At 36.9% G+C, this 22,791-nt stretch overlaps 1 long non-coding RNA gene across 1 annotated transcript; it reads left to right on the plus strand.

Annotated features, from left to right (window-relative positions):
• Positions 1-230: 230 nt before the first annotated feature.
• On the plus strand, positions 231-21,990 carry LOC139075110 (uncharacterized). The gene is made up of 3 exons (XR_011525165.1): positions 231-350; positions 15,709-15,793; positions 21,874-21,990. It is a non-coding gene; the product is annotated as an uncharacterized lncRNA (long non-coding RNA).
• Positions 21,991-22,791: the final 801 nt, after the last annotated feature.

The following is a 22,791-nucleotide window of genomic DNA, read 5'->3' on the forward strand; positions in this document are numbered from 1 at the left end:
ACAGTGCAGGCTAGTAGTGCAGGGATTTCATTCCCCTGGGAGCTACTTTTGGCCAATGGCACTTTGGGGTTGGAGGATAGTGCCCAGTGAGGATGACTGAAATATGGTTTACACGAGCTCCAACAGTCCCTAGCACGAGCTCATCCCCACTGCCCAGGACAGTAACTTGCTCAATAGTGCATCCTTGAATGGCTTCTTTGACTTCCTGTCTCATTTCCCCTCCCCTCCTTCAGGTGCTTCCTGGATCCCTTCACAAATAAAGTTCTTGTATTCAAACCTTTGTCTGGGGTCAGCTTCTGGAGGATCCAACCTAAGAAAGCCCAGCATGAGGATATTTGTGAAAAGGCAAGGTGAGACCATGGGAACTATGTGACTTGTTTGTGAAAAGGTCCCCATAGGGGATTTGGAAATGGCACAGAGGATATTGCCCACAAGTGCCTGAGTAGATGGATGGGGGTTATAGAATGCTCACTTTCAGATCCAAATGTACTAGTAAAAAGTGTAGTGTGTTTTTGTGTGTGTGCATGTGCAAGCGGTGTGTCGGGGGGTGGATTGTGGGGAGAGACTAGGTAAGGACTTCTCATCTTCCATTATTAGGATTATGACTGGGAACACAAAGCATCATTTTGAGATTTGTCTGTGTGTTTGAAAAGGGGGTTGAATGTTATTAATGTATTCCAGGAAGTACTGAACACCAACTTGAAGCTTTTATCACTATTTCTTTGCTCTAATTTCTAAAGCAAAAATGCCTTCTCTCCAAATACTCTATTAAAAGAACATATGAAATTAATGAAACATATCATTACTTTTACAATGGCCAAATTGTAGATTTGTCACAGTACAGAGACAGAAACTCATTAAGCCATTGTGCTTTTGCTTCACATTTTGTAGTGTACTAAAAGAAAGAGAATTTTCCAAACCCACCAAACCTTCTTTTTTCCTATTGTCTCTCTGAAACTTCTTTTATACTTCGAGCTGCAAATCATCTGACTTATCTCTCTATGCTGTAGTATCGGTGGAAAAGAAATTAAGAATAGCTGTGGCTGGAAACAAGAATCTCAATTTGGGGTTGTGAATTTCATGGTTTATTTAACAACTAGGATAGAGTTGACAAGTTTTCCGTCCTTTGAAAGCAGATGCAAAGAGCAGCAGTCTTCTTTATCAACCCGTCAAAGCCTGTCCCTTATGTCTTTCAGGGAAACTGTGAATTATTTATCCCATTGGGTTTGGTCATTTTAGCAAATGTCAGCACAGTTGCTGTGAAGCCAAGCTGATCATTCACTTACATTCTACACTATATTGAACAATGCTGCATCTTTTGAGTGGATGCTATGAATACAGGAAAGGATGATATGAGAAATCAAGTGTGAATCAAGGTAGAATTGGTCAGTTCTCCTTCCAGACTCTATCCCTGCACTAACATGCTGTCAAACTCTTTGAAAGAATAAGAATATCTGCTCACACCTATCCGAACCAATGCTTTTTAGTTGCCTTTTATTTTCAAAGTTAGTCTGCATTAAAAAAGTATTGCACAGGGACAATTTGACATGAATTATTTTTAAATATCTATAGACTTTTTTCACTTTAAAAAAAGCAAACAAAATTTCTCATGAGGCACTTGACAGAAATAGCATCTTTCTGACCTTAATCACGGAGGTTTGTCCTTCTTGTCTTATTCTGGAAAGTCATCTAGGAAATGACTCATTGAGGGAGAGAAATATATTTACTTTGGCACTTTCCCACAGTCTGTGGGTGGCCTTCAGTTACTCTTTGTTTCAGTCAGGGTTCTCCAGAGAAACAGAATGTATATAGAAAGAGGGAGAGGAAGAGAGAGAGATTTAAAGTAATTGGTCCCTATGATTGTAGAGGCTGGAAAGTGTTTTACTTAAAGTCAAAATCTGTTTTACTTAAAGTCAACTGATTGTGAATATTAATCACATCTACAACATACCTGCACAGCAACATCTAGACTAGTGTTTGATCATGCAACTGAGCAATATAGCCTAGCCAAGTTGACACATAAAAGTAACCATTATACTCCTCAAGGGAAACCATTGCCTTCAAACCTCATGTTTAATTGGAAGAATATGGTATTTTGAGAGCAAGAGACTTGGATTCAAAATCCAGGTCTGCCACTTAACTGTATGTCCTTGAGCAAGTATATTTTAAGGTGTTGGCATGAATTTTGGATTCAATTTGAGCTGGGACCCAAAAAATGTCATGGCAACTCAGTTAGGATCTTGTTTCTCTCTCTCATATCTCAGCTCCCTTTGCTCTATATTGGCTCTATTCTCATAAGTCTCTCCTGCTGTGATGGGAAGCCATGACAAGCTACAACATTTCAGGTTAAAGGTCAGTTAAAAAGCACCTTTCCACTCTCCCAAGACTTGCCCATCCCCAACCACTTTCTGTGTTCCAGGGCATGAAGTGTGTAGGACACCCGGGCCAGGTCAGATGCTCTATTTCCTGGAGCTGAGCATAGAGCCCCATCCTAACAGATGGACTGAGAGTAGGGAATGGATAGATCCCCAATCAAAATTTGGAGCCTACTTTTCCAAAATGAGGAAATAGATGCTAGGGAGGCAAAAGCAAATGTCCACTGCATGATGATTTTAGTGCTTAATTGTCAGGGTGCTTATCAAGATTTGTTGTGTGTTTATAAAGCCCATGAAGCACAACAGGAAGCAATGAATGACCTTTGCTGTTTTTGATATGCTTCTATTGGTACAAGCTTGGGAGAACTCTGAACTGTGCAAACTTTGTAGCAGTGTGAAAACACTGCTTCCATCTCAGCTCTGACTCTTCCAAGTCTTTCCTTTCCTTACTCACTGTACGTCTTTCTGAGAGGTCTGGGCTTTGAAGTTCAGTCTCTCTCCAATCAAATCAGCTGTCATTGGTCTAGGTAAGTACCCAACTAAATATTCTCAGGCATTGGAGCACACTGTGTTAGGACAGGAATGGACATATACATATTTTAGAAAAACAATATTTCTGATGTATTTTTTAAATGATGAGCTATTAGGGGATTTGTCTTAGGTAGTCTTATCTAAAGATGGCCAGCATCATCTTGGTATATCATTTGTGTGTAATCAACCCATTCTAGAGAGAATGAATTGAACTGATTGGAAGTGAAATTTTGGCAAATTGAAGTGAGAGTAGAAGATAATTTTTAGTCGAAACAGAAATGAAGGGAGTTCCAAGCAGGAAAAAAATGAACCACAAAGGGAATTCTGAAAGTTTCCATAATCAGCTTATCTTGAGCAAAAGAATTAAAAGCAATTCATGGGACAGATTGGCTCTTCAGATGAACTTAGAACACTCACTGCTCTCAGCTCTCTCATTCTTTTAGTTCTAAGCCCAAAGTTTCTCCCTTCTTCTTTCCAACTTCTTTTTCAACACTTTTCTTTATATTCCATTTCTATTAACACTTCTGGGCTCATCAATGCCACCTGTGCTTGTGACTTAATCTCAGTTTGCCTGAGGAAAGACTGAAGCGTGTGTGTGCGCATGTGTGTGTGTTGGTGATAGTGGTGGGGTGATATTAGAAATGTTGGAATTAGAGATTCTGCAAATAGAAATTATTCTATTGGCAGTATTATTTTGAGCACATGGGAGTGGGAAGACATAGTAGGTAAGAATATTCCTAAAAATTAACTATGGCAGTCCAGGCACCCAGCAAAACCTTGTTCCATAACTTTGATTGAGACCGAAAGACTTACGTGTTACTGTTAACATAGAACAGAATGAGTATCAAATTTTTACACCTACATCTAGAGGAAAAGACTGAGGAAATCACCTTTAGAAGAGAGGAAAGACAGTGAGGTGGCAAAAGACAGATCCTAGGAAGTGTTTTAGGATAGCCACAGAAAATCTTTGCCACAGTGTTTCTGAATACTTTTTCAAATCATTCTATTTTGTGCTTTTTCCTCAGTTTTGCAAGTTGAGGACATTTGCATAGTCAAATATTTTTCTCCGCTGTGCCAACAGCTGGTTAGACAGTTGTAGATTACTCCTGCTTCCCGGGCTGCTGGCGTCAGCCCTTAGTGGGTAGGGGAGGCAAGTGCATTGAAATACTGACTCCGAAAAACACTAGAGTTTTGTTAACAAATATTTAGAAGTGGATCGAATTTCAGTCCTCCCAACCTTGGCGGAGTTCCACATACAAGGAACTAAATTAAAATTGAGTATAAATCAAATGAGGGGGAAAGGAAGAAAAACTCTTCAAGGAAAGAACTGTCTAGGTACTATAAGAGTAGTATTTACTTTCTCACCTACATCTTGAATCACATGTGAACAATGATTCATTTAAATAGTGATCTCCCCTTAAAATGTTAGTCTGCTAATAAGCACTTCCAATATTTTATATTTTTCTAAGTATCTCAGGAAGATTTTTTTGTCCATCAATATTGTTACAGGGCACCATTATGAACATGAGCCAACTTGGCCTTGGCACCTTTAATTGGAACAGAGCAGAAAGGTTAGTGTGCTGACAATAGTTGAATTTCACTGTGATTGTGACTGTCATTTAGACATAAAGGCAGAGAAATGTTTTATTTATATCAACAATGATAGCATTTATAGAGTGCTTACTAAGGACTAAGTATTTTTCATACATTATTCCAATCAATGTTTATATCAACTGTCTGAAGTAAGTATAATTATCCCCACTTCTTTGGTTGGAAAAACTGAGGTTCCAGTGGATGAAAGTGACCCAGTTACTAACAGAATTCCACTCCAAGACCTTCTGATTCCAAAGTTCATATTTTTAACACGCATGCTATACTCAAGAGTAGAGCTTGGATAGCACTTTGATTTTTAAACAAATTGACATAGTTATACCCTGATTTGGAGATGAGACTAATAAGTGGCCACTTCAAGGTCGTCACGCTCTTCTTAAGCTGTGGAGTGAGGAATGGAAGTGCATTCATTTTCCAATTCACTTCCATGCAGTATTAGCCAGTTTATTGAGTGTTTTAATTGCAACTTCCCCCAATTGAGCTATAACGACAATTCTGCTTTTCTGTAATGAAATCTTGGTCAGATTTCTTAACTTTCCAGCCCTTTTTGGTTTAAGACATTCTCAGTTGCTGCTTAAACCTCAAACTCAGTCTTGTTCATTTTATAAGATCAGTCTCAAACTCAATTCCAAGCTTGACTTCTTCCCCAATTCCCCAACCTCCACTCACACTCCACCAGGACCAGCCTTCGCTGTGGATATGGTGGCGGAAATTGAGATGAAGGAAGAGACAAGATCTGCCCCTTAGACAATTCCTCTGTATTTTCTCTGGTCGATCTCCCTCCTCTCCTCCCTTTGGACTCTGTCTTTTGTGGGCCACCTTCTTGCCCACTATCAGTGAGCACATGACCCTGCTTATGAGGCCATGGCATGTCAGTATGGAAAGTGTCTCTGGCTTGTTCTAGTTCAGTCTGCTTCTATTTGATACTGGAGGCCATGGTTGATTTGTAGTCCCCCCTGTTTCCTGGAATAATATCCTTCTCCCTAGCCTCCTCTCTTGCTGAAAATCCATCCTTCCCTAAGAGGGATCACTGAGTTGCTTCCTTTGTCTCTGCCAAAGCCAATTAGTATATGCCACAATCCATTTTCTGGGTTGGGTGTCCCTTTGCTTGGCCCAGTAGCCTCATAGATTCTACGTGGTTCCTCCCTTTATTCACCCTAAATTCTCCAATATATGGAGCCATAGGAAGTGCTTGGGTTCCTTTCTGTGTTCTTCTGAGGCCAGCAAAGACTGGAAGGACATCCTCTTTTTTCCAGGCACCTGACATTATGTTTCTTTCAAACTCCCATGCAGTGAGCTACTCCAGCGAGGCCTCATACTGGTAGAAATTCCTGGACCAGGTTTTGTGTTCAATAAGTCTCCAAAATGTTATGAAATAAATTTTATGCCTCTCTTTCTCTTCCCTATGGGGCAGACAACATGGTGGTTACTTAAAATGACAACATGCTAGAAATGGAAACTTCCAAACATCTTTTCCAAGAATATTGTCATCACACTCCATTCTGTTGGCTGTCCCAGGGTAGGCCTGTGGATTCTGCAGCTTAATAAGCACTCATCCAGGGGTGAGGTGCCAGTGTCTCCTTCTTTCAGCACTCTCTTTATGAGTGATTCTTTGGGACTGCTCCCTTCTCCATACACACCTGGTTTCGTAGAGGAAAGCACTTTCCCCACAAACATTAAACTCAAAATCCAACCGTACTCCTCCCTTTCTTAGGTAAACTGGGGTAGGGATGAAGACGATCATATTGGTAGTGGGAACACACCTCTGCTTCTCTCAGTCAGCCTCACAGTTAGAGAACTGCTTCTAACTGCTGGGGGTTCACTGGTGTCTCTCCAAACTTAGATTGTGGGATAACTAGCATCTTTTCCCTCATCTTTGGGCCTTATTCCCAATTAAAAGATAATAGAAAAAATCCAGTTTGATATCTTGTTGCATGTAGATACACTTTTCATTGTGTAATTCAGTTTCTGAGAGTTTAGAAGATTTCCCAATGAATTGATCTCTAAGCCAAAGCGTGGTTATGTCAGACAGGAAATATACCAACTAGATAATTGGCTTAATATGGTACATATTTTAGGGGTGTGTCACTCTTTAAGGAGATAGCAATTTTGGGAGGTAGATGAGCCATGAGGCTAAATTTAACTGTGTCTAAGTTTATTTCGTAATAATCAACAGTCTAATAAGAGTGACGCTAAACAGAGGGTGCCAGGGAGGCATCCCTTTACATTTTCCATTTTTACCCAGGAAGACTTTAAAGCACATCTGTGACTCAAATAGATTTTAGCTCTATTCACTAGTGCAATTTTCAGAGAGTGTGCAAATAGAATCTTTAAGCCAGTTAAATGTGCACTTAAACTTGCGCTTGCTCTTTAATATGCTTAACTCCAACTGAAGTCACTAATGACCCAGGAAAACACGCTAAAGACTACAGCCCTCTGTGCACAATGGCTTTTTCATTGGATTCTCTGTATCACCAATCTAAGACTATTTATCTTGAAGTTTATAAGACTTCAAGGATGGTGTCGACAACACCTTTCAAACATTGTCTTCCACTAATCAAAACCACTGTTTTAAACTGCTGTGTTTCATTGTAGGTTATGAGTGAGTATTCCTCTACTTTCTGCTTATTCAAACTCTTGCTTTCCATTGTGGTACAGGTCATATGTCACCACCACTTCTGTATGGTAAATAGAACCCACTTCTCTGACAAGGTTAGTGAAGTTCAAATGGAAGAGAAAGTATAGAATATTTATTGGAAAAAGTCTTTCATCCCTAGGAGTCACTGCAATTCTTGAAAAAGAAAGATGAACGTGTGTATACCTCCATGGATTTTTGTCCGTTGTTGATGATTTCTTTTAAACATTGCGCTATAGAGAAAAGAATGATGGGATGCAAAACAACTAATCAGAGTTCCTAAAGGCTTCTGGGATGGAGACAAGAAAATAGTAAACTGGTCAAAATACAGGAAAGGAAACTAAAAGGAATAAGAAAACATCAAATGACAGAAGTTACAAAGAAAAAAGAATTATTAATCTTTATTTAAATTGGAGCAGTTTCACACAGACTATAAAAAAAGATAAGACATTAGATAAAATTGCTTTTGATAGAAAAAATGAGAGAAAACAGAAGAAAGAGGTTATTGGATGTAATCAATGCTATTAAAAGTACAGCTAAAATACTTGGAAATTTGAATATTTGTAAGTTTGGACTACAAAGTAAACAAGCAGACAGGAAAAAATGTACCAAGTAATCATTTTTTTTTTAATTCACAGAAAATTAGAGATTTACTCAAATATAGGCAGGGAACAAAAAAGGCGTTGGCATTGAAAACTAAAGAAACAGAAGACAGCAACTCAAGCTGTCTGGGGAGGCTTGGACAGGACGTCAAAGTCTACTCATGTCTACAAATGTATCAGACCGTTGTCTTTGGGAATCCAGGGCTATTCTGGTCTAATGATTCTAATTTTAATTCCAAGAATAATAATATAATATGTTTGAAGAAAATGAATCTGTAACCTAAGAGTACAAAGGAATTATTGAAAATGATGGACAACAGTGAGCTAGAATCTCCAAATTTCAACTGGAAACATACAAAGTGCATTAACCTTTGAACAAAAGAAGGAGGTGGAGGAGGAAGAGGAGAAGGAGAGTGCTTATTTCTGGCAGGCAACTTTCTTAACCCCTAGGGAATATTTTTAAAATTTTTTTCTTTTTTGGTGAAGAAGATTTGCTCTGAGCTAACACCTGTGCCAATCTTCCTCTATTTTGTAGGTGGGTTGCAGCCACAGCATGGCTTGACAAGTAGTGTAGGTCCCCACCCAATATCCAAACCTGTGAACCCAGGCTGCCAAAGTGGAGTACGCTGGCCTTAACCACTATGCCATGGGGCTGGCCCTTTAAATATCTTTTTATCTTAATCTTAAGTTTTTTGTTGTTAGAAAAAAACATTATTTTTATAATATGTCTATTATAGAAAACTTAGAAATAAAGCAAAGTACAGTTTTCTCTCACACGTATAAAAATAATCCTTTCTAAAAGTTCTGCCTTCTGCTTTATTTTCCAAATAATATATGGTAGTTTGCATGTTCTTAAATATTCGGTAAAATTTATTTGAATTATCTAGTCCACTGTTTTTTGGAAATCAGATATTTTTCACTTTTATTTTTAAAAAAGCTATTATTATGAACACTTTTTACTAAGATTTTCATACTCTTCTTTGATTATTTCTAAAAGTTGAATTGCTGAAAGGATGAGAACATTCAAATGTCTTTAAGATTCTTACTTTAGTTTACCACCATTTGCAAAAATCTTAATTTGGGGGCTGATTTAGAAAAATTTTATTCTTTGTTGAGAATTTTCAGAGTAATTTGGACGATGTAAAATAACCATACTATGTATGTAACCCAGACCCCTGCTGATAGTTGCCCTGCCTCATCTGTTTCTTTTCACCCTGAGATGGATGGGTTGATTAGCATCTTTTGGACAGTCTGTCCATCAGCAAGCATTCCTTCCCAGAGAAGGAGGTGTTGTTGGGTTAATTTTTACCTGGACACAAAGTATGTAGTATTATCTATATTTCAATATTTTTGTTTTGTGGGTAATAATATCCCCTGGATTCTGGGGTTAATGTAGGTTTTGATCCCTTCTCTTTCTTAAAAATAGGCTATCAATCATTAAAATAGAAATCTTGAAAGATATTTTCAAACTCATTAGTTACCTGTAATATCCTCTGATATCAGGCATTCAGAAACACAGTATATTCAGTGGTTTAAGTTGAAAAATTGTACCTTTAAAAGGCCTGTTCTGAAACATAGTTATATAATCAGCTTATGGCATATAGGTGATTTAAAAATACCTGTATTCACTTGTCATTAGAGTCCTGACTTAGAAGCTTTAAAAAAGTGTGTATGGTCCCCCAGAATGTGTTTTGGACCTTAGTTTGTCCTAAAATCTAAAGTCAGAGATAGCTTTGTAGAGAGTGAAACTTCCACTTATCGCCTATCCTTTGACCCATAAAATTTTAGCAAATTGGAAGACATTCTAGAATGAGACCAGGTAATCTAAAAAACCACAAGTTCCTAACTATAAAATTCTCTCCTCTGAGGTACAAAACTGCTATCAATACTATCTTTCTAAGATTGGCAACTATTGATTGGTTGATTGGTAATGGATTCAGGAGTAATTAGAATGAGTGATGTGAGAGTTGAGGCAATTATTCAGATATTTCAAGCCAAAAGAAAGAAAAGTTTTGCTTTTAAGAGATATAGGACAAAATGGAATACGTGGGGCATAATTATCCAGCCTGTTTGACCACATCCATCAGATCCATTATATAACTGCTCATGTCTGCACTTCAGAAGGCTGCTACTCTCTTGTCTGCTGTCTCTTACTAGGGCTTCTTTTAGCCAGTTTGGTTTCACGCCCTGCTCTCTGCCTCTCCCACCTGTTTAGCTTCTGACCCGTGGGTCAAGCCCACTCACACATTCCTCCAGACTCCCCTCCTGTCTCCTATTCTTTGGAAAGCAGTATGTTTCCCACTGCAGGCTCTTCTCTGTGTTTTCTTTTTCCTCTTCTGCATGAATCTTGAGACCCTTGCAATAACTCTCTACGCTTTGCTGTTAAGTGGAGTAAATCACCAGTAAGATGGAGCGTGTTAGAACTATCTAGGAGAAACCTGACTTAGGGAAAAAAGTCTCCTATGAATGTTCTGTCCTATATTTCTCACTGCATAAGCAATTGTCTAATTTCCCAGACTAGTTAAAATTAAGATGTGAAGTTACAAAGATGTTGACATAGAAAGTGATATAAAGCAAGGTCTCTGCTAAAATTAAAAGAACATTACAACCTGGCCTGCTTATATGAGAAGAGTTTTAGGTTGGCTGGATGTAGCATCACGTAGCTCTGAAAGCATATTTTCATAGAACACTTTGCATTTTTTATGTCCACCATGGGAGAGCTCTTTCAAGAAAGCTGGCTCATAAGTTTACTTCAATGCTTTTGAAATTCAAGATGCAGAGCAAGCATTGCCAAATAGAGCGCTATCTAGTTCAGTGATCAAACACTGTGTATTTGGAAAGCAGAACTGAAAGTCTGCTAATTGTTTGCCTACATTCATGACAACCAGATATAGCATCAACAGAACTTTTTTTGATATGATTTGTTACTTTCATTTCTTCTTTTTGAATAATTGATTCTCTGCATATTTACCTTTAACATTTATTCCACCAAAAAAGTGTTCATAAAAGTCCTCACAAGCACATGTCGTAAAATTTCAAGTGATTGTGACTTTCAGGGCAAATTCCTTTGGTGATGTTCTGAATCCTATGGAAAGTATGTGAGGCCTATGGAAAGCACATAAGTTGATTTATTGGTTTTATGCCTGACTAGAAGTCCCTTTTTGCAAGTTTGTGCCTATTAATTCCCAGTTCCACTTACTTTTTTTTCCCCACTTATTAAATAGACATGCAATTGTCATATTTAAGAAGAAAACTAAGACTACAGGTCACAAACTGGCATCCTGTTGGCTGAATCTAGCATGTAGACATATTTGATCTTGCTTGTAACACATTTAAAACAAGAATTCACTGGAAAACATGAATCTCCCAGCTTTGTCTTGAAAAATCCAAAGATCTGCCATTACTCAGCCCACCCCCATGAATGCTGAGTGGTAGCTGCCTGCAATAGATGAAGTCAGGATTCTTCTGATGACCCTCGGCAGCCCTCACCCTGGCCTCCCCAGTCATTACTTGCCCATCTGCCCCCTGCAGGCTTTGTATGAGCTAGTCCTGATTTTGAATACTTGAAGAGGCTTGGACGGAAGTCCCTACAAGTAAATCATAGTCTTTTACGTAGCCCTGGTTTTCTCAAAAAGGTAGTGCTGATCTGGATATTCTTTATGTCAGTAATTACAGTCAATACCTACAATTCTCTGACCAAAAGTTTAAAAAACATTACTATTAGTGGTTTGTATTACAAATATTCACAAGCATATGGCATTCAGAGCCAGGCTTTATACATCTGTTGTATAGAATTAGAAATTAATTTTATAGAATGGAATGCCCCAAGAAGTTTTATAACTTTTCCAGATCTTTAAAGCAAAAGTATAAGCCTAAAATGAGAAATGTGATGATCAATTGGGTCCAATTAAGCCTATGGGCCTATGGGGGAAAAAAATCCCCGTTCCCTATTAAATTCAATCTCAAGTGTATTTAGTTTGGAATGCTTTACAAAATACATTTGTTTGCTTTGGATAATAAGTTGCTAGAGAGCCTACTGAGCATGAATAATTTTGTACTCAAATATCCCCAAACTTTCATTCAGCAAACTTTCATCTGGTATGCCTAGATGTTATCCAATTTGATAATCCCTAGGCAATCCTGTGGCCTTATTCAGTACATTGTGCTTGTTGTTACATTTCATCAGTTTAGAAATCCTAGAGGACACCCATCGGCGGCCAGGAAATATGTGTCTGAGTGAACATATCAGAATCCAATGTATAATTAAATAAATAATAAACGTACACAAAATTGATCACTTAACCAAAAATATACATGTTCAAGCATGGTTATCCCAGACTATTTACAAAAAATTAAAAAATTAGAAAACAAGCTAATCATCCAATAAGGGCTTGGCCAAATAAATCATCGTGTATACATAGAGTGAAATACTTTGTGTATTTCTATTGCTATGTAACAATATTACCACAGACTTAGTGGCTTAAAACAACACACATTGTCTCACAGTTTCTGTGGATCGGGAGTCTTGGCATGGGTTAGCTGGATCTTTTGCGTAGGATATCACAAGGCTGCAGTCAAGATGCAGAGATGGTCTGCAGTGTCATCTGAGATGGGACTGGGCACGGATCTGCTTCCCAGCTCACTCAGGCTGTTGGCAGAATTGCAGCTGTAGGACTAAGAGCCTCACTTTCTTGCTGGCTGTCACCTGGAGTTCTGTCCTTAGCAACTAGTGTCCACACGGTACTCCCAACGTAGTGGTGTACTTCCTCAAAACCAACAAGGGAGAGACAGAGACTCCTGAAAGATGAGTACTATCATCTTATATAACACAATAACATTCACATATGAGTAATCTTGTACACCCTGTCAATTTTGACATATTCTATTAGAAACAAGTCACAGGTCCCACACAAACTCAAAGGACACCCAAGAGTGTGAACACCAGGAGGTGGGGATAATGCCAGCTACACTTGGAGTCTGTTTGCCACAATCTGCAATATCAAAGTTATGCTTTTGAAAAAACTTTTCTAGATATGGAAAATTGCTCAAAATATGACATTAGGTTTAAAAAAAGACAAAAATGTATATGAGCTTTTATGTTAAATATATACACGTTTTATTAAATATATATACAGACAAACAAGAAAAAGAAAATACACATATACCTGCATACATTGCAAAATCTCTTAACAATGGACATTTTTGATTACTGGTTTATGGGGACCCTTTACTTTCTTTGTATGTTTCAATGTATTCCAACTTATCTAAGTCAACATATATTTCTCTTATAATTAGAAATAAACATATTATTTTTAAACTCTCATAATTTTGAGAATTCCAAATTACATTCAGTTAATTAAAAATTTTCCTTATTTTCCTTATCAAAATAGGCCAACATTTTTATTTGTTTTTAGGAGGTTTCTTTTTCAGTTGATGGTAAAATTCAAGTATTTCTTTTCAGTGGAATCCTTGGTTGATTGTTGGACCATGGTTCTTCCATGAGTTGGAGCTGGTCCATTATCAGATCTGAAAGCCTTTATTTGTGGTTAATTTTTTTTTATAGAACTTTAATGATCAAACAATTTTTTAAAAGAAATTGCTTTCTTTAATACATGATTATTTGTGGTTGCTCTTATCTCTTATTTCTGTGGTGGTTCCATCCTTATAACAGCAGTACTGCCTGACATGGACAAGATCATATGTTCCTCAGGTCCCTGCATGCAGGACACATGTTCTGCTTTGGAGAAGATGGTGTCAGGCAGACCAGGACCCAAAGCCACCTTTAACTCCTCTCAGGAAAGATTAGCACTTTTCTGATGAGCTAATAACCTTAACAAAACCAGAAAGCACCTAAACAAGCATACTTTCCTGGGGAGTGAGGTATTTCAACAGCCATCCTGTCTACAATGGACTCTTACGGTGTGCTAGTGCTTGGAATTAGCAAATTGCTAGACTTAAGCCATTAAAATATTATATGAAATTTTTATTAAAATGTTACTAAATATTTGTTTGGTGAAAACCTTCAATGTTCTCATTAACACTTTTTTTTCAGTCCCTCTAGTTGTGAAGACAAAGCACACAGCCTTATTAGATAATCCTCATAAAAATCTTGCAAAGCAAAACTGAAATTTTCTCCCCAACTGTCAAGTTAAATCTTATGGTTTTTAAATCTCAACATTGCTGCTCGATCTCCTGAACCAATAGAGTGTCCTTTCTGTGTAGACATTTGGGAAGTACACTTGTTGCCCCAATCAACATTTCATAGAGGCAGAATATTAAGAAAAATAAAGAGAAATTCCTCCAACTTCAAAAGAATTTTTAAAACCAACTAGAGCAACCCTTTTTCTTTTTTTTGGTTTTTGTTTTGTTTTCTTTTTTAGATTTCAAGTCAAGAATTGTTATTTTTCCCCATAAGAGCCTCATTAGAGTGTCTGACCACAGTTCTTAGAAGACACAGTTGGTACTGCTTGGGAACTAATGCTTGTGTGTCAGAGCTTCCTGCCAAGTCTGGTTGTTCTTGGCAATAAAATTAAAAAAAAAAATCACTTGGATGTGAACTCAGATCGAAGCTGCTGTCCAAAGTCTGTGGCCCACATTTTAAAGAGAAGTTGGAGAGGAAGTAAAGCTCCTCACCCATAGATCCTGAATCTTGGCCTCTTTTTCTTTTTAAACTGCAGCCTGTTAGAGGACTTGCCCTATTCTCTTTTTCCCATTTTTGTAGAGTTCCAATTTTCTGAACTTTATAAGCACCGCTGCACAAGATATTGAATTTCGAATTGTTCCCATATTGATGTTAAAAGGAAATGATCTGTTTGGTTTAAATAAACATATCTATATAATTTCCATCCTGTCATGTCTGACTCATATTTGGGTAATTATCCTTTTAATCTGGTTAACTAGTTCTATAATTTAGTTTTATAAATCTGGGGAGTAGACAGTAATATTTTGGTAATACATTTGAAAATAGGGGGCACTGTTTTTTTAGTTTGCTATCATGTATTAGAGCTTGGTACACAGTAGATGTTCAATAAATACTTGTTAAATGAATTATGAAAAATGAATGAATGAAATTGCCATTTTTGTTAGTCAAAATTTCATATATTCAACCTAGTACTTACTCCACAGGAGGAATTAAATAATACATCAGTTGGAAATTGTGTATGCATCAGAAATGCAATTAACAGTGGATTGAACAATTAGGGATGTATTTCTCACACATAATAAGAAGCCTGGAATTTGGCAGCCCAGGGCTGGAGCATCTACTCACATGTGATTTTCGTATTTGTGGTTGCAAGGTTGCTGTCACTCCTGCAAGTCTGAGAAGGAGAAGGAGGTAGCATCTCCTTTTTTGGAAATCTTTTTGGTAGGTTCCCATTATGTCTCAGAGGCTATTACTGCATCTTATGGAAACCCCTTGCCACAATGGAGGCTAGAAAATTAGAGGATTTGTGGTTGGACACATTTCCACTCCAAACAAACTCAGTGCCCTGTTAGTAAGGAAGAACATAGGGTATTTATTGGGTAGTCACTAGTAATGTCTGCCAGCAATGAGGTGATTCATGTAAAATGTTCAATGTCTGACACACAATAACCACTGAGTAAATTGTAGCTATTATTTCTTATTTATCAACTAATATTATTTCCCTCTTGCAACTCTCTCAGTAACCAAAAATGGAACTTTGCATACCAAGATGTGTTTAAATTTTAATATCTTTGCCTTCTGTCTATGAAATTCTATGAAAGAAATTATATTTTTTAATTTATCAAATATTGTCAATATGTGTTTCTTCTTTTTAACATTCCAAATTATTCAAGTTCTTCAATCTTGTCACTTTTTCCTTCTTAAAAAATGATCAAACCCTTATTAAACATGTAGGACAATATGCCATTGTCTGTTATTATACCAAAGCTAAAATATGTCTCTATATCTTTTTCTCTGTGTTCTGTCCCTCAGCAAACCAATTCAGCTTCACTCTCAACAATCTACCCAGTACCCATTTCTCAGAGAGGGCCTCTTACAAGTAGGAAAATTGTTTTTGGTAAGTAATGCATTTTCTTTGCATGACTGAGATCAGGAACTTGCTGTGGGCGCCCTTCTGTGGAAGCATCAAGACAGGATAAAGAAGTCTCATAAAGACCTAGAGGCAGGTGCAGTGGCTGCCCACCGAGTGGGTCTGCTATTTTCCTACAGTTTTAGATTTTGCAAAAAGGAGAGAAGCCAACACTGGAAGAATACTCCTGGGTTGATGCATGCAATGCTGAAGTGTGGTCAGCTCTGGAGAAAGCAAATCAGGAGGCACTCTTGTGGCTACTGAAATGTTGATAACTGGGACAATTCAGTGCTCCCTATTCTGGCACCACACTCTTCTTGTTCACAACAGAAAATACTGGCTAAAATGTATTTCAGAGATTGAAAGTAGGACATCAAGATTGTGAAAAGCACATGTCCAGTGGCTATGTCAATTTAGTGACCATTCCTAAAAATTCTTTTAGGAATTTTTGGCAAAGACATCATTACTAATGATAAATAGCAAAAATTCAATATAGACCAATGATACAAGGGTTATGTAATATTTCATTGTTTTATATAACATGAAATATACTATTATTAATATAATTATTATATTATATATACTATTATATATATATATAATACACTATTTACATATCTTCAAATGAATTAAATTTTTAAAAAACAGGATATGACCTTGAATCACAAGGAGCAATTCCTTGTTATATGTGTTGTTCCGAGCACCTGCTAAGTTTCTGAATCTTAAACCTATTTCCTTTTCTATGAAATGTGAAAATAGTTGCCTCAAAGCATTTTAAAATTTTAAGTGGGAACAATATAATTGGTTTAATATAATCAGACAAAATAGTATTTAGTACACTCAACACAGGCAGAATTTCTCATCAGATATTTGAGAGGACAGGAGTTGGGTTGATTTCTGAATGGGGCTAAGTTCTTTTCAGAAGTTTCTAAACTCATGACAAACTCTGACTGAGAAAAAAAGGTGAGAGAAAAGAGAAAAGAAATCTTACTGGAAAGGATCAGAAAATTACTTTGAAACTGCGGCTGAGTGAAGAGAAAAATATAGAAAAGCAGGAAAAGGAAACTGAGTATTTGCTTTTAATTCAGCCTGGATCCTCTTCTTTGCTACCTGGTGTACATTTTAGATAAGTCACTTAGCCAAACTCTTTTATTGGTCTTGGGATCTAGTTCATTGCTCACTACAAATTCCTGGGTGGTTTTAATATGATTTATATATCTGTTACTTCAGGGGTTAACAGCCTCCTAAATTAAATTACTGTTGCCACACTTTGAAAGAAAAAAGGGTCCTTTCTGGTAAAATTGCATTTCATTTAAGTGAAATAACTCACAGCTTTTCTTTTTTCCAAGTGAAGTCTTTGCTTTTACAAGTTTCCAACACTGTAGAAACAAAGAGAGGTGGTCAAAAAATTATCTTCTCTGTGATTTCTTCTAAATATGCTTTGCCAGAGATATCTGTATTTTTAGGTGTCATTTAGGGTTTTCCTCAGGCTTGGGGTGTTCTTTCTTTATTTAACAATGGTTTATAAGCCAGAAAGAGCTAGTTTAATTTCTTTAACGTGTAATTTTCATAATGGGAAGGGTTTTTCCCCAGGGAAGATTTGGGAAGCTCACCCCAAGCAGACTTGTGTGGCTTTTCTAAACAGAATTTAGAAGACTTTGAGTCATCAATGTTGGGGGAAAGAATGGATCTGAGGTTCTAGCTAGGATTTTCATTTTTCTTCTCAAGGACAGAAACATCACTGATGCTGGGATTCTTAAATGCCAAATGCCTAGCGCACGATAGACACTCAAGAAATAGTTATTGAACGTATGTCCCATGAATGGAAATACAATAAGTAAACATTTAGTAAGTGAATGCCTACAGTTTATCTCTTGCCACTGTCTCCTTCTAGAGATCCAGTCTCTTATCAGGAAAAAGAGAAATCTAGATGTCCCTGTATAGGACATTTCTGTTGAAGCCAGGAGTCTCAGACGGACTTGTTACTGTTTAGTTGCTCCTTCTGCATGCACCATGATACCCTGTCCTTGTCTTTATCAAGGCTGTTTAACTTCTCTCTCTTTACAAGAGTATACAGGGAAAAATAGCTTGGGATAGAGTATCGTATATATAACTTGGATGGTATAGTGACCAGTCTCTCCTAAAGGTTATAATCATAAACCTTGAATTAACTTTTCTATCCTGAAAAGTGTACACAGTTTTACACTTAGCTGAAGACATCACGAGTGTGTTGCATAATTTACCTAGCTTGCTTTATGTATTTTTCATAGAGGTATCACCCTTTCAATGTTATAATTATTTTCGTACAATATTTGGGGGCAGCAAATTGAGATTTGGTGAGTAGACAGGTTGGAAAGGGAGCGTGGGATTGAATTCACTGTGAATCCCCATTTTTAGAACTTCTTGAGGGTTTTCTGATCTTTAAATATCCAAAGGCCTGTAACAAATTAAGTACCTATTAAATATTTGTTGAATTAATTAATTACTATTTTAAAAAACAGATTGAAAAGGATTAAAGAAAACGTTTTTAAAATTGAGAATAGGTTCTGCTTTAGCTAGATTTTCTAGGTATTTTTTCTTTGTGGATAAAACCCATTTGATAATTTCTCAGCTTTCTCTTTAACTTTTATCTCAAGAAAGAACCGAAGTCCTCAAGAATATTATACTAATTATTAACATTTGTTTAAGTATCTCCACTAAGTATGAAGTAGAAAATGATAGTGGAAATACACGGACATAATTTCGGTTGGTAAATAGAAAAATGATTCTGTTTTCACACTTTTCCGATGCTACTGAACTAAACGTATTTTTTGGAGACCAGCTACATCTCTTACTGTGAAAATTTTAGTAATCTGCTTATCAAGGTCAGGTTAAAAGGCATTGCCAGATTTTTATGCAGGCTAAAAACTATGGTAACACTGATACACTGATGCATTTTTCTATTGTAAGTGGAAAAGTGAATGCAAAACAGAGAAATTAAGTAACTAACATGATAAAGTGCGGAACACATGAAAAACACCAGATTGGAAAAAATAGCTGAACTGATGTTTTCAGTTCCCTTAACAACCAAGTAGGCATCTTGATTAATGGTGCAGATTGCGGGCAATTCAGCGGCCACCTGAGTGGACATAAGCAGATCATAATCACCTGACAAATCGTGGGCCAAACATTCTGCTTGTGAAATGGGAACAACTGACATTAGAACTCACACCCTAGCTGAACCAAGGCACTCATTACCCTCAAATTAGACACACTGGGCAGGCAGTTTTAAAAACCTCTAAGACATAGTCTGTTTAAAATATAGTATTGATCTACTGCATTATCGGAAAATAACAATAATAGAAATTGACTTGTAAGCAATGAGCCTTGAGTGGGAAAATACAGAAATATTTGCATCAAATTGTTGCCTTCCTTCCCAGAAATAGGTGAGGGACTGCCGTTCCACTTCTGGATCACTGGTTGTATATTCTATGGTTGTTGTTAGTTTTGTTCCATTTTTGTATTCCTAACCATTTATCAGAAGCTAAGGAGACCTATTAATCATTTTCTCTAACTGCTAAACTACCTAGTGTAGCAATTGTAGTCTTGAAATAAAAATAAGATAAATGGCTTGACATGAATTGTGGCCTGATGAACCAAGAACAAAGATCAGACACATAGTAGATCTCATAATGCCTGCCTTATGTTTAAAATGCACATTTGCCAGACTCTTCTGATATGCCATTTCCTTCATGTCGGCATTCTGAAAGAAGTGCAGATTACAGAGTAGGGAAGTTAAATCCAAATTAAATTGCATATTGCTTGTAGAACAAGAATAAAGGTGCCAGTAACAGTAACACTATTCTTTTTAGTGTCTTTTAGTCTTTCGTGAAGGAAGTACCAAATCTTGCTTGTGCTGAGTACATTACAGTTATTATTGATCTTATGTATGAGACATGCTCCTCTCTAAGGTTGTGCAGCACCACGGGATGAATGATACATTTGACTGAGTGACCAAGGGCTTTTAGTAAAAGCCTGTGTTTTGTCTGAGTAAGCCCAGAAATAAATATGTTAATATAAAAACCTTTTAGAAGAAGGGTTATTCACCCACTAAGGATTTATAGTAACTGAATGGGCAATAAAAAATGATTGGAAACCTCTAAAAATATGAAAATAAAACATAATGGTATAGCTAACTTACAATGTTTAACATATGAGACTACATCTTTAGTCCTGATTTGTGCAGAGGGCTAAAAAATTGTCCGAAGTGTGACTTTCTAGGGTACCAACGTGAGTCACGGAAAGCCAAACCAGAGTTGTCATTTTATTATTCCCTTGATATTTTAGTACATGACTGATAAATACATTTACCATCACTTCCTGCTTCTGTACCCAGGTATTGCCAATGACATAGCCAGGAGATTATGACCCTGCTTCTCACTGAGACCAGCAGCCTGCACATTCTCCCCAATATACTCCTCCAATTTAATCAGAATCAGCACACACTTGAGGGATAAATCCCTGGTCATTTATTGTGATGTAGCACAACTGACTCTTTTGTGTGTGTGTGTGTGGTAACACTGGTATATAACATTATAGAAATTTCAGGTGTACATAATTATATTTCAATTTCTGTGTGGATTACATCACGTTCACCACCCAAAGACTAATTACTACCCATCACCACACACATGCACCCATCACCCTTTTCGCCCTCCTCCCTCCTCAGTTCCCCGTTAACCACCAGTCCAGTCTCTGTCTCTGTGTGTTTTTTTGTTGTTGTTTTTATCTTCTATGTATGAGTGAGATCATACAGTATTTGATTTTCTCCCTCTGACTTATTTCACTTGGCATAATACCCTCAAGGTCCGTCCACATTGTCGAAAATGGCAAGATTTCATCTTTTTTTTATGGCTGAGTGATATTCCCTTGTGTATATATATATCACATCTGCTTTCTCCATTTGTCCCTTGGTGGGCAGCTAGGTTGCTTCCAGTTCTTGGCTATTATGAATAACGCCACGAGAGCGACTAATTCTTTATGCCTCAGTTTTCTCATCTGTTAAAACGCTAAGAGAGGTTGTGATAAAATATCATATTCAAAATGCATGTATTCAGAATTTAGTCAGGAAAACAGAACCCACTCTATGGACCCCAGGTATAAAGAGTTTTAATATAACAGTCAGAGGCTTACATTGGAAGAACTGGGGAAGCAAAGATCAGAAGAGCCGCCTCTGATGATCTCACCTGCAGTTTTGAAGGAGGTGGTCCTCAGGAGCTCCCTGGAAAGCTGCTGTGAACCTCAGGTCTGTCTATGTGCCTGGCTGCCAGGATCTTGGGAAAATAATGCCCATCCTTCCCTCCCACCCTTCATTTTCATGTGAAAGCCGCTCACTGGCAAAGTCCAACTTGAAATCATGGAGGAAAGGGGATTCTGGGAAATAGAGTTCTCAGTTTCTCCTCCGTGGTGCAGAGAACTTGCAAGGAGGTAGTGATGATGTTGACTTAAGCACAGCTAATAGTTAAGCACAAAATAAGTAGTTTGGAGGCATTTGAGTAGGAAGATCAGTGTGGTAGAAAACACACTGAATTTAGAGTCGAATAGACCTCTGTTATACTACATTGATTTTACTACTCACTAGCTCAATGGCTTTGAACAACTAGCATTATCTTTCTAAGTTTCCATTTCTTCATCAGCTATGCTTTTATGAGGACTAAATGAGATAATGTATGGAATGCAGCTTGACTATGGAAACACGGTCCATTATTCTTCCAGATATTCGGCAATATCAAAGTACTTAAAATAATGTTTACAATGGCTATCCAAATACTCTATTAGCCCATATTATTATTTTAATAAATACTTTAGAAAATATTTGGTTTCAGAAGTCAGTACTAACATTATTTTAGTTTTTACTTTCATTTATTTCTCCATTCCCTCACTCAACAAGCATTAGCTGAATGTCTCTTACGAGGCTTAAATCAAAGAGGAGAGATTATCAGTCAATCAATAAATATATACTATCATGTGGTGGCAAATAAGAGAGGGGCTATTTCAAGTAGACTTGTCACCTTCTTTCTGACTTCTAGCACTGAAAAGGCAATATTTGAGCAGAGACTTGAATGAAAGTGAGAGACAAAAGCCATTATAAGATTTAAGAGGATACATTTCCAAACAAGGAGAAGAACAAGTGCAAAGATCCTGAGGTGAGTATGAATAGTACTTGGAGTGCTTGAGGCATAGCACCCGTAAATATAAAGTATTTAGGAATTTTACCAAAGATATTTATACTCTCTATGGATAACACATAAATAAGTATAAATATTTTTAATGAGTATTTTATTACTAGGTAGAGTTTAGTTTTACATTTTAGGGTTTAGTTTTACATTTTTTAAATAGTTACCATTTTAACTGTTAATAAATTTACTGACACATTTTTATGAATTTCTGCTTAATATTTTCTTTTTCTTCCAATAATTTTGTGCTTTATTCTTCTCATACATTCTTTAATCTTTTAGTGAAACTCTCTTGATTTTGTGTGTCTGCTTTCTTTTGCTGTTGTTATTATTAATATTATTAAGTGATAGCTTAGATGGGTATAAAATTTTAGGCTACCAGTTATTTTCTCTCAGCACTTTGAAGATACTTTTGAATTCTATTAAATTGTCTTCTAGCCTTGGTTGTTGCTGGCTGAAGATTCTCCCAGTTTAAGAGTTATTCTTAGTAAATAAACAGCCTTTTCTTTTTGGTAGTTTAAGATTTTTCTCTTTTATTTAATATTCTGCAATTTTTGCAGTATGTATCTAGATGTGGAGTTTATTTTTATATATCTTTTTTGGCATTTGGAATGTATTCATGACATGAAGATTCAAGGATTTCTTCAAATATTTAATATCTCAGCTATTTATCTTCAAACATTATCCATCTATAATTCCCTCCCTTCCCTTTGTTCAGAAATCGATTTGGACTTATGTAAGCTTCTTAGATTATCCTCCTGCTCTTAACTG

The sequence above is a fragment of the Equus przewalskii genome, chromosome 13 (genome assembly GCF_037783145.1).
Source record: "Equus przewalskii isolate Varuska chromosome 13, EquPr2, whole genome shotgun sequence".
In the NCBI taxonomy this organism is placed as follows: Eukaryota; Metazoa; Chordata; class Mammalia; order Perissodactyla; family Equidae; genus Equus; species Equus przewalskii.